The following is a 13,064-nucleotide window of genomic DNA, read 5'->3' on the forward strand; positions in this document are numbered from 1 at the left end:
AGACAGAGCGGGGAAGGGGGAGAGAAAGAGGGAGACACAGAATCGAAAGCAGTCTCTATGCTCTGAGCTCTGTGCTCTGAGCTGTCAGCACAGAGCCTGGTGCGGGGCTCAAACCCATAAACTGTGACATCACGACCTGAGCCAAAGTCAGACGATCAACCCACTAAGCTACCCAGGGGCCCCCTTCCTCACGGAAGTTTTAACTCCTCCGTGCAAATAACCACCAGCCCACAAACCAAGCGCCAAAGAGTGTGTTAGTTACATGTGACCTGCCGTATCAGTGAACTACTATTGCTATGTAACAAACAGCCCTAAAACGTAGCCGCTTGCAGCAAGAACCATTCATTAGTTTCACCATTTTGTGGCTAGGGTGGTAGCTCCTCTGCTGGGTGGGCCCAAGGTCAGTCACGGAGCTGCCTCCAGCCGAAGGTCCAAGATGGTCACACTGATGTGTCAGCAGGTGGTCCTGGCTTTCAGCTGGGAGACTCTTCTGGCCTCTCACCCTCCGGTAGCCTGACTGCCTTCCTTACACGGGGGTCTCGGGACTGGGTGCTAAGATCTCTCGCAGGCAGAAGCCGCAAGGTCTCTCGAGACCCAAGCTTGGGATTTTACACCTCACATTTGCCACAGTCTACTGGTCAAGGCAAGCCAGATGGCCAGCGCATATCCAAAGAGGAGGGCGTGGACTCTGCCTCTGGATGGGGAAAGCCACAAAGAATGTGACGCCAGGTGTGTCTACTTAAAATTATAACCAGGGGCGCCTGGGTAGCTCAGTTGGCTAAGCGTCCAACTCTTGGTTTCAGCTCAGGTCATGATCTTCGTTTCAGAAGTCTGAGCCCCACATCTAGCTCTGTGCAGTGCGGAGACTGCTTGGCACTCTGTCTCCTTCTCACTCTGCCCCTCCCCCACTCACCCTGTCTCTCTCAAAATAAACTTAAAAAAAAAAATAGGGGCACCTGGGTGGCTCAGTTAAAATGTCCAACTCTGGCGCAGGTCATGGTCTCGTGGTTCAGGAGTTCAAGCCCCGCATCAGGCTCTGGGCTGACAGCTCAGAGCCTGGAGCCTGCTTCAGATTCTGTGTCTCCCTCTCTCTCTCTGCCCCTCTCCCACTCATGCCTCTGTCTCTCTCCATCTCTCAAAAATAAATAAACATTTAAAAAATTTACCAAAAAAAGTGGTATGCATGTTTAGAAAACAGAAGTTAGATCACATACTTACGGCCACTCCCTCCCGGAAGGTGACAACCTGGCTCCCGGGCCTGCCAGCTAAGAAGCGGACCTGGACAGACCCACCGTGACCCCACCAAGAAGTAACCCAGGGCAGCCTAGGGTTGGCTCTGGCTCATAGCAGAGGGTCAGAGAGTGATGAATTTTTTTCTTTAATATTTATTTTTGAGAGCACAAGCAGCAGAGGGGCAGAGAGTGAGGGAGACACAGAATCCGAAGCAGGCTCCAGGCTCTCAGCACAGAGCCTGACACGAGGCTCAAACCCATAAACTGCGAAAAAACCAGAATAAAAAATTGGCAAAGGATTTGAATAGACAATTTTAGAGAGGATCTATAAATGGATGAAAATATGCTCAACGTCACAATCAGGAAAATGTGAACCCTACCACAATGAGAGTCTACCTCATCCCCATTGGAATGATTGCTATATATTAAAAAAATACATATTGGCAGAGATGTGAAGGAATTTGAACCGTTGTGCACTGTTAGTGGGAATGTAACATGGTGTAGCCACTACGGCAAAAAGGATGGCATTTCCTGGAAAAAATTAAAAATAGAATTACCATAGGATCCAGCAATCCCTCTTCTGGGTTATACAGCCCAAAGAACGGAAGACAGGATCTCATATTTGCATACCCATGGTCACTGCAGCAAAGGGGTCTGAGTAACCTAAATGTTCAGTGAGGAATGAATGGATTTATAAAACAATGAAATATCGTTGAGCTTTTAAAAAAAAAAAAGTTCATGTGACCACACGGGTGAACCTCAGGCACATTATGCTAAGTGTAATAAGCCAGAGACAAAAAGACAACTATTATAGGTCTCCACCGATAAGGGACCCTGGGCAGTCAAACTCTGAAAGGCCAAAGTAGCATAGAGGATGTCAGGGGCTGGGAAGCTGTTGGGAAGGGGCGTCACTTATTGTGTGGTGGGTACCTGATTCAACAGAAGTGCCATTTGTTGCACAATAACGTCCATAAGGTAGACACTGCACTTTTAAATGGTCAAGATGATAAAACTGTGTGTGTGTGTTTAGCACACACAAAACTAGTTTTCCTGGGTCTCCCCAGATGTCCACAATGTATACTTTTTTAAAAGTTCTGTAAATAAGCTAGAATGACGTTGGCAGTGGTGGTGGAAGGGTGAGCAATGGTGCCACTGGTCTGATTTGTGTCCTCGGCGCCCCTGGCGCTGGCTGGAGGCAGCCAGTGGACCACGTTCTGCTTCAGGAGGGCGGCTCTTCTATGCCCCGCCCCCCACCTCTTCTGGAACGGACGCTGTCGCCACAGGCCACAGTCGGCCCGAGGGCCGTAACTGCCTTTAAAAAAATTTTTTTAAACAAGACACAAGATCTACAAAAAAGTATACAGGGTCATAATAAGCACCCATATTCCCACCATTTCAGCTTTCTGCCTCTTTCAGAGAAAAACAAAAGTTCCTTTTGTCCCCTACCTCCAGCCAGTCTCCGCCTCTCCTTTATATTTTACTTCTTTACACTTTTACCTACTTTGTATGTCTTTCCCTTTAATGATTTCTATTGTCCTATATCCTGCTTTTTAAATTCACATGTGGTTTTGCGCACTACCTATGCTGACAATCATTCCTGTGACTTTAGATCATTCCTTTTAATAGTGACCCACTGTTGTTCCCTGGCACGGACCGACCATCAGCTTCCTTCATCCAGGTCGCCTCCCAGGTTCACACCCACCAGCACTGTCGCCAAGAACATCCCTGGGGGCATCTTCTCGTGCGCCCACGTCCGTTCCTCCCGGGCAAGGCCATCTTGTCTAAACAGATATTTATCAGGAGTCTCCCGTGCCAGGGTTTGAAGGGCAAAAGCGGAGCGTGAACCAGCCGGGGAAGGTTTTCCTTACACAAACAGCCGCTCCTGCGGGTCAGCGAGGGAAGGTCCCCTCCCCTCGCCCCAGAAGCCTGGCTCTCATTCCCCCATCTGGCTCCCTGCACGTTTCTCCAAAGCCAGGACCGTCCATGCCTGCACTGCCCCTCGTCCCCCTTTGGCTACCGGTGTGTTGGGCCCGAACCCCCGTCGCTGCCCCCGAAACCCGCCGACCGAACGGAAAAGACCCGGCCAAGGTCACACGGCGGCGCGCGGATGCCGGACCCTGGCTCGCTCGCGGCCGCGATATCCGCTTCCACTCGCGTCGTAGTAAGCATCGGTCGTGCTTTTTCTCCATCGGGGCTCCCGGTCCCGCCGCCGCCACCGGTGGCTAACTCCCGGTGGGCCTCCTCCCCGGCTCTCCCGGAGGCGCTGGAGGAGGGAGGGGCCGGGCCAGCGCGCCACTAGTTCAGGTCCCGCCGCAGGCGGGACGCGGGCGCCAGGCCTGAGCCCAGAGCGGGCCCTTGCGGCTCCGGGAGCCTGGCGGAGATGGGTGTCGGCTGGCGGGTCTGGAGGGGAGGGCCGGGGCCAGGGGCGGGGCCGGGGGCGGGGCAGGAGGCGGCGCCCCGCCCTTCTCGCGCCTGCGCCGCCTACCCTCCACTGAGAGCTTCCACCGCTCGCTCGGCTGTCAGGCGCGGTGGCCAAGTGGTAAGGCGTCGGTCTCGTAAACCGAAGATCGCGGGTTCGAACCCCGTCCGTGCCTGGGGCGTGAGGTTGGGGTTTGGCGATGGGCCTTTGTAGTCCCCTTGTTCGCCGTCCCTTAGCTGCGTGGCACTTTTTTTTTTTTTACTTCTCAGAGTCCTTTCTGGCGTTCTCCAGTCCTGCCCCTCCCCCAGGTTGTACAGCGCAGGCCTGCCCAGGACACTGGGGCTCGCCTGACCGCTGGTGACGGCCGGCTTCGCTGGCGGCACGTCTCCATGCAGCCCCACTCGTCCTGCCTCCCTATGCTGGTGGGGCGAGGTCCCAGGTGGAGGGTCCATGCGAGGCACTGTCGTCGCCAGCGGGGAAGGGGGCTCTGGCATCGCTGGTTTTGCTTGTCTTAAGGGTGGAAGAACTTCTCAGAAAAGACTTTGGAATTTCTGGAGCGGGGTTTTCTGGTTTCTTTTTGTTGCCTGAAAGGTGAGGTATCCACCCGTGCTTATCGCCTGCATTCTTGTTTAGGAAGCCAACCACATCGCTCAGCTGGTGGGCGCTTAGTCCTTTCCCAGCCCTTGGGCACTGACAGTTTGAGTCTGGTGCCTGTCTGTGTGATCCATTCATTCTGGCCCCCTAGCCAGTCATGACACTCCTCAAGTCATCTCTTGCATGAATAGCCCAATTTAACATGACATGTTGTTGAGTGCTTCTAATTTCTGAATCACTCAGCCTGTCTCTTTTAATTGTGATCCTCCGCATTGAAAATACTACTCCAGAGATAGTTTCATGAATGGAGCTTCGCCTCCCTCATTCCATATCCCATACTTCTCTTAACGTGACCCCAAATCACATTACCTTTCCAGAGACCCCTATTGCACAGTTGACCATGGGGCTATGGGGAGCTTCAGGTGGGTTGAATGTCAGCAAGTCTCTGAGGGGATGTCTAGGGTTATCAGAAGCCAGGATGTAGGGCCCTGGGAGCAGGAAATATATTGATCTTTTCCCTAAGGTTCCAATAAACGGAAGAAATACGCTTGGCTTTTGAAGGGAATGCTGAGCTAGGGATTCAGTGTTATCATGAAATTGTTAGTAAATGAAAATTGGGACAGATTCTAGATATTCAGAAGTAGGAAGAGGGAAGGTCCTGAACTACTGGATATTGTCTTAAATCTTATCCCTTAAACTAGACTTCTGATGAGAAGGAACCCCACAGTTAGACGTTGGGTCTCCTGTACAGGCTGGCGCAGTGAATTTCACCCAGATAGGTGAAAGCAATGAACCAAGCCAAAATCCGTAAAAGAAGGTCAAGGTACAGAAGAGGTCAACATACAGATGTTGGAGGAAACACAGGCCCCCAGAGGTAAAGGGCCGGAGACAAGAGTCAAGTATGGATCCCGGGTTAAGGTGGGTCAGGGGAGACGGAGGTGAAGGAGGGTCAGAGCCACGTACAGGGAGGAGCACGGGAGCACAGGTCTTGCCGTTACCTTGAAGGCCCACAGGTATCTACACTCACCCCGGTGGGGCTGGGAGTAGGTCATTGGCTTAAAGGGTGAGGGCACAGGCAGACAGGGACACCTGTGTTGAGTTTATGGCCTGCCCTCTATTAAATCACTCACATACCCTGAACTTCAACTTGTTGCAAAATTCAAACATTGAAAGAGAGGTTTCCTAAATACTTTGTGGCCTGAAATTCTGCTTCTGCCTCAGAGCCCGGACCTTGGGGAGGCAAGGAGGCCCTGAGCTGTCCCGCCCATCTTTCTCATGGCTGCCAAGGTGGTGAAAAATCATAGTCCCTTTCACAGTGGGGCCTGGTCATCATGACCTCACGATGAGATCTGTATGACCCTGCCCCCCATCCAGAGGGTTACAGTCAGTCCTCCCCAATAGGCAGGAGAGCTGCAAAGCGTCCCTCTCCTGATACACTTGAGTCTGTCCGTCTCCTTCTTTAATTGTGACGTGTAGCACTGAAGATACTACCCCAGAGATAGTTTCATTGACTGCCGGTTTCCCCTCCTGGCTCAGACCTCCTGCCATGTACCCCCTGCCGAGGACTAGATCAGAAGGCTGGGCCTCTGGCACTCCAGTTTGAGATCCATGTAGGCTGACAATAATTTATGGGCAGCTAAAACCTCCAGGATATTTTAAAAAATATAAACCACTTTAGGGCAGGCCTTTTCCTTCCTGTACGTGAAATATTATTTAACTTAAAAGAAGAATTTGGCAGGTAGATCTGTTTTGCCTCGTGCTGTCAGTTTGAATCCAATATTCCAGCCTCAAGAGATGTATTTTTAAATCTTGTGCAATCAAACACGGATTCAAAAGTTCCACAAATCAGGTCAATGTCTTAATGAATTATATGAAGAATACAACTCAGGTCAGAAAGCCTCATCAGACACCCTAGAAACCTCTTTTATGTGTCCCTTTAATACAGCACCCCCACAGCCAGAAGTTACTAGACCCACCACTTTTATAGTTTACCACTTACTTGCATTAAAAAAAATTTTTTTTATTGTTTTTGAGAGTGAGAGAGAGCGAGCACGAGCTGGGGAGGTACACACACACACGCATGCGCACGCGCGCACACACACACACACACACACACACACACACACACACACAGGATCTGAAAGCGAGCTCCAGGCTCTGGCACAGAGCCCAACACAGGGCTCAAACCCATGAGCCATTGAGATCATGACCTGAGCCGAAGTTGGATGCTCAACCGACTGAGCCACCCAGGTGTCCCTTGCATTTTAAAAAATCTTTTCATGTTTATTTTGAGAGAGAGTTGCACATGTGGGGGAGGGGCAGAGACAGAGAGAGACAGAGAATTCCAAGCAGGTTCTGCACTGCTCGGAGCCCAATGTGGGGCTTGATCTCACGAACCTGTGAAATCATAACCTGAGCTGAAACCGAGAGTCAGATGTTTAACCAACTGAGCCACCCAGGCTCCCCTTTGTTCATTTCTAAAACTGATATATCTTCTAAGCTCTTTTCATTTCAATCACTAGGATTACCTTCCTTTATTTCCTTGCAATGTATCAGTGGAGGAAGCTGGCCAGCTTGACCTGTAGCATTTCCTATAGTCTGGACTCTGCTAACTGCAAAGTCTTAGTGTAGTTAAACAAGCCCTTGGTATGTCCTGCAAATGAGCAGCTACATCCGGACACTGGATCAGAGTCGGGTTCGATCTCTTTGGCACGATTCAGGTATCCTCTCCTCTCCCCTGGAAAACCTCTGATTCCCTGAGGTAAGAGGTGACTCAGCTTCTCTAAGGCCTCTCTGTGTGTCTCGAACCCAAGCTGGGAGGCCCCTCGGGGCTGAGAAGTGTCTCTCTCCTGTCTGGGTTTTCAGCACCTGGTACAGAGATAGAGCCCGGGTATAAGAGAGGTCCCTATTTGAAGGGTTGGAGAAGTCTTCCCTGAAGAGGTGAGGTCCTGGCCGGGCTCCGGTGGATGAGTAGGATTTCGCCAGAGCACCTCAAGATCCTGCGTACTTCTGTAGTCATTCGGTCATTTAAGAAAAGTTTTTATATATTTATTTTTAGAAAAGCAGAGAGTATGAGTGGGAGGAGGGGCAGAGAGAAAGGGAGAATCTCAAGCAGGCTCCACACTGTCTGCAGAGCTCGATGCGGGGCTCGAACTCACAAACCATGAGGTCATGGTCTGAGCAGAAATCAAGAATCAGACACTTAACCAACTGAGCCAGGTGCCCCTCAATCATCTTTGACACTCAAATACCGTGTCCAGGTTGAAGCTAACAAGGCAGCGAGTGGGCACTTTTCTTTCCCCCATGGCTCCTTTAACCTTGCACATGAAATAGAATTTCGAATTAAGAAACAAAACCAGAGTGAGTATTTTTTTTAATGTTTATTTTTGAGAGAGAGACAGAGGGCGAGCAGGGGAGGGGCAGAGAGAGAGAGGGAGACACAGAATCCAAAGCAGGCTCCAAGCTCTGAACTGTCAGCACAGAGCCCAGCGTGGGGCTCAAACACGTGAACCATGAGATCATGACCTGAGATAAAGTCAGACACTTTAGCGGCTGGGGAACAGGCGACTCCAGAGTGAGTACTTATTAGCAAGCACTAAAGGTCCAACCCCATTCTTGGTGACAAAAGTTACCAATTCGGAATCATGAATTGATGGGAATGAAAATGACCATCCAATCCTTTTCTTATAGTAACTGAAACAGGTAAAGAAAGGGAGGGGATTTGTTCAAGGTCATCCATAGCTTAAACCTATGGATTAAGCTCTTCCACGTAATCCGCAAGAATCTGTTTGGAAATGTCATCTTCCTTCTCACTTGACATGTATCCAGGAGATAGCCCATCTCTTTGCCAGCCTGTGAACCAAATAGACATTTTACTTGTCTAATATTCACCCTGGTCAATTGGAAAAACATAGGGACAAAAATCACAGGCTTGACCAGACTACTCAGGCTGTAGAGGGAGGGGAGGAACATAGACACACAATGCCAATGGTGTGTGGAATCCCCAGGAGACAGACTACTAGCTCCTCTGGACCAAAGGGCTCTAACGTCATCCAGGCACTTACCCTGCCCATTGAAAGCCTTTCAGAGAGCCCTGGGTGACATGGCTGGGACTCCGGGCCAGTAGGGCTCCTTGTGTGACCTAACTTCCCACGCTGTCAGCCTCACTCCTTAGGTCAAGTTCAGAGCATCACACCTCCTTCCTCTTCCCTAGCCCCCATCATGCAGGAAAACTGAACCCAGCTTGCAACACTGTCTTAGTATTGCTGATATATTATTATGCCTGCAAAGAATGGTCTCCCTCCTAGGGAATTTACCCACCTGCTTATGGGCAAGTGTGTCTTCTCAAGTGACCTAGATAGATAAAGGGGTTCTTTTTATATTGGTTGAATGAATGAAGGTCAACAGCAGTTGAAAAAAAAAAAAGTCAGCAACTTCTGTTCCTACAGTTAAGGAATAGTGAAGCTGGGAGAAACCACAGAGAAAATCCCATTCCAGTTTGGTCAGTGATGAGATAGAGACCCAGGGGCGGAGAATAACGGATTGAAGGTGGCACAGGTGTGAGGAACCGAAACAGGCCCCCAAACGTTGACAAGACCAGGGATCCCCGGTGTGGCTTTTCTGCAGTAAAGATTTTTCTGCCCAGCCTTTTTCCTGAGCCCTGGGGTTCTCCCCTCTTTCCAAGCCATCTGGGCCGGGAAACAAAACGCGTGTAGATTGCTATCTGAACAAAATGTGCGGTGTCTTGTGTCAGAACTCTTTCTGACGGATGGCGGGAGACTGAAAAGAAGCCAGTACAGTCGGGACTTTGGAGATCTGATAGGCTGTATGGTCCGGAGGGGGAGTGGAGTGGAAAGAACACAACAGCACAGAGTGACCTTGGGTAAATCATTTCATCTCTGCAAGCCCAGTTTCTGTATCTGTCCAATGGGCTTTTATTTCCCTGCCTCGCCACTTCATGGCACTTTGTGTGTTGCTAGATAGAGGTGTTCATGCATAGCAGAGAATCGGTACCGGAACACGACGTTGATATTAACCTTGAATAGTTTGGTTATTGGAGGCCAAGGTGACTGTTGGCCCTCCTGCCCTTGAGGGTGGTGTTCTCCCTCTGAGAGAAACTGGTGAAATCAGTAAGTGTTGGAGGAGTGCCTCTGTGTGGCTCAACCCTATGGGGCCCCTGGGAGAGTTTGGGGCAGCCAGGCCCATCCAATAATAGCAAAGCTAGCCAAGCGGGTTTTCCGGGCAGTGTAGGCGGGACTGAAAGGCATTCGGCAAACATTTACTGAGAGTGCATTATGTGCCGGGCCCTGGGCACTGAAATGTATGAAAGAGACAGAAATTCCTACCCCTGCAGAGCTTACATTCTGGGAGCTGGGGGCAAACATCAGTAGGGGACAGAGTATGTTCAAATGAGTAAACTTTGAGGCACATTAGAGGGGAAAAGAGCTCCAGGAAAGGAAAAAAGCTGGGTTGGGGGATAAGATGTGATGGGGAAGGGGCTGCAGTTTAAAATAGGGCAGCTGAGGATGACATAGGGAAGAATCTAGAATGGGGTGAGAGAGAGAACGAGGTCAGTGTCTCCAGCTCTATGGGATTCTGTCCCTAAGGCAGGTTGATCCCTCCCAGTCACAGATACTGATGTCAGAGTATCTGGGACATTAAGATTTTCCCTGTCACACCATGCCCTTCCCTCCCCACCCCACTCCCTCAAGGGCTCTAAGGCTGGTTCCCTAAAAGAGCCTGACTTCTAGGGGTCATCTGGGGGGAGGCAAAAAGGGCAGAAGCACTAGAGCACACTTGGAGAGGCGGGCTACATTGCAAGAAGGGCAAAGATGGCATGAATGGACCTGGATGCTGGGCTTTCCAGAGTTATTTCCCGAGAGCAGGCTGGTGGAAGGTGCACTAGACCAGGGAGGAACTCGATGGCGAGGGGCTGGTCTAAGGCCCAAATTTACTGGAGTGACCCTGGCAAGTAATTTCACCTACAAAATATGGGTAATAATAATAATACCTGTGTCCCAAGGCCAGTGTGAGAATGTATAGAAGGGCACGGGGCTCCTAGAATTTTCTGAGAGCTATCTCGGCACATTTTCTAAGTTAGTATTTTCCTGTTTTTCTTTTTCTTTTTTTAATAAGATTATATATATTTAAAAAGTTTTCTTAAGAGAGAGAGAGAGGAAGAGAACAAGTGGGGGAGGTGCAGAGAGAGGGAGATGGAGAATCCCAAGCACGTTCTGCACTGCCAGTGTGGAGTCCTACGCGGGGCCCGAACTCACAAACCGCAAGATCATGATGTAAGCAGAAACCAAGAGTCAGACGCTTAACCAGCTGAGGCACCCATGGGCCCCTAAATAAGATTTTTATTTTTAAGTAATGTCTACACCCAACATGTGCCCCGAACCTACAATCCTGAGACCAAGAGTGGCATGCTCCACTGACTGAGCCAGCCAGGCGCCCTGGTGGTATTTTCCAAGTTGTAGGAGAGAACCATGAGTGGATGATGAAATCAATTGTAACCGCTGGAGAGCAGCATCTTTTTTTAGGGGACAGAATAGGACAACATAAAATTGTTTTGCACACATGTGAATTGTTTCATGAGACATTTTATATACATATGTAGATGTGGATATTTCCTACCTTGGGGCATGACTGCAAGTTCGAAAGCCACTGCCCTAAGGCAGTGTCTCAGTAAAGATGCGGGGTTGGAAGGGGTGTTTTTCTAACTTACTGATTTGCATGCCACTGTCCCCATTTTGACCATATCAGAACACCACTCATCCTAGTGGAGCCTGACTACCTGGGCTGTGAGTGGCTCATTTTAACCATTTTTTGCCTCACCATTGACAACAGTATTGATGACACTGATATTGAAAACTACATATCTCATTTGGGTTTTTTTTTCCCCCCAACCTAAAACAATCTCACACATGAGCGCCGCGCTGGGAGACACTGGTTAAGGAGCCTCACAGTGAAAGCGCTTTCTCAAAGTAAGGCTGGAGGAACTGAGACTTAGAACAGTCCTAGCCCCTCTCAGGGTCCCTTTCTGCACGAGGACACTCACGGCTTCCTAGTTTTAGGTGTTGACCTTCCCACAGTGGCCCTCCTCAAGAAGCAAAGGACAGCCCCTGTCTGCTTGTGGACTGGCTCAGGATTTTGGGGGGATGTAACCCCCAGGGGAGGAGGCCAGGGCCCAGTATCTAACTTTGTCTTGTGAGCTTTGTCCCCTGCACCAACTTGGCAGAATTTCCTTTCTAGTCCAGCTTTGATTCCATTGATGGGATTAGGTGCCCCCCACGGCCACGTGCTTTGATGTGGTCAGGGGGTAGCAGAGAGATTTCAGCCTCCGGGAGCAAATCTTAATCTTCTGCAGGCTTCTCTGGGATCAGCGCTGGGGTAAACCCATTACATCCCTGGCCTTTCATCCCCCCAGGGCACCGGCTCCTCCAGGCTCCGAGAGCCAAAGGGTTTGTCAGATCTAGAGAAAGCAATAAAAGGGAAGAAAAAGCAGAGCATGAACCCCAGGGCCCCTCTAGCACAGAGAGCATCACCAGCGATGTCAGGGCATCTTCCTCTTTCTTCCCTTCTAATCCTAGGCTCCCACAAAATTGGAATTACAGACCCTTGGGGCCAGCCACTCCTCTTGACCCAGCACTAGGCGCCCCTGCCTGTGCCTGGCCACCATCTGGCCCTCCCTCCCAAAGGGACTCTTTCCTGGGAGCACCTGCTCTTGCACATCTGTCTGTCCTGCCCAGGAATCTCCCAAGGCCGTCGGGTTGGGGGAGGGGGTGGGAGCTGGCAAAGTGGGCAGATAAACCACTCAACTTCCACTTGCACTTTTACGGTATGTTTTGGGTTGGTGGGGACAGGAAAGAGAAGACAGTAACACGGCCAATATCTGCATCAGGCCACAAACAGGTATTTTTCATTATTTTCTTTAAATCAGACTGCAGGGCCCCATCTGAAGGGGGCGGGGGCTCAGCCTCCGTGGTTATTTAGGCTTCTCCATCATTCCCTCTTACTCTCTCTTCCACGTTCCCCGGAATCCTGGCCATCTTGAGGATGGGCATCTTGGCAGAGGCCAGTGGATGCTCCAGAATGCTGTCTGATAGATGCGGTTACACTCCCCGATGGGCTGACCCCCAGGGAGAGTGGTTCAGCAGGTCCGCACAAAGGGAATTCCTCTGACTTCCGACCCTTCTCCAATCCTGGGAAAGTTCTCTCTTGGCCTCTCAGCTTTTCTCTACCACCCTTCCTCCCCACAGTCCCCCTAAGGGAGCCCGGGTTTTCAGAAAGCACAGCCAGTGACACAGGCTGTTTGCAGGCAACTGGAAGGGGGTAGGAAGAGGGCGGAAAACACATTAACATCTCAACGAAGCACGCTGCTGGTTACCCCGCTCGGCGCTGTACGTTTATCATCTCATCGGTTGGCCACCAAAGCCCGAAGGAAACGCCAGGCTGGCTCCAGGTTCCACATGGGGAGGCTGAGTCCGGCCGCAGGAGAGCGCCACCGGGGCTGGGACGCGGCCCGGGAGCAGCATGGCCGGCAGGGGGCTCTCCGCGCCGGCCTTCGCGGGAGGACGCGCCGGCAGCCGCTCTGACCGGCCGGAGGAGGAAAAGGGAAAATTACTGGGGCTCGGGGGCGGGAAGGGCTGCGTGACTGGAAGGAAGGCACTCGAAACTGTCGGGCCGCTCGCGTCCGGACTCGATTCCCGGGGCGGCTCCCGCAGCCGGGCAGAGGGGCGCCCAGGCCATCCCCCGCCGTCCCCTCCCCTCGCCGCCCGCGCCCGGGTGCCATCCCGCGGGTGCCGCAGCCCCGGAGC

General features: G+C 51.2%; 1 long non-coding RNA gene and 1 other non-coding gene across 2 annotated transcripts; one reads left to right on the forward strand and one right to left on the reverse strand.

Annotated features, from left to right (window-relative positions):
• The first annotated feature begins 3,754 nt into the window (after window positions 1-3,754).
• Window positions 3,755-3,826, forward strand: TRNAT-CGU. The gene has a single exon. It is a non-coding gene; the product is annotated as a tRNA-Thr (tRNA).
• Window positions 3,827-10,564: 6,738 nt separating this feature from the next.
• On the reverse strand, window positions 10,565-12,995 carry LOC115282513. Its single transcript, XR_003904677.1, has 2 exons — window positions 12,635-12,995; window positions 10,565-11,719 (listed from the first exon to the last, which is right to left on the reverse strand). It is a non-coding gene; the product is annotated as an uncharacterized LOC115282513 (long non-coding RNA).
• Between the last annotated feature and the right edge of the window lie 69 nt (window positions 12,996-13,064).

Source organism: Suricata suricatta, chromosome 17 (assembly GCF_006229205.1).
Source record: "Suricata suricatta isolate VVHF042 chromosome 17, meerkat_22Aug2017_6uvM2_HiC, whole genome shotgun sequence".
Classification (NCBI taxonomy): Eukaryota; Metazoa; Chordata; class Mammalia; order Carnivora; family Herpestidae; genus Suricata; species Suricata suricatta.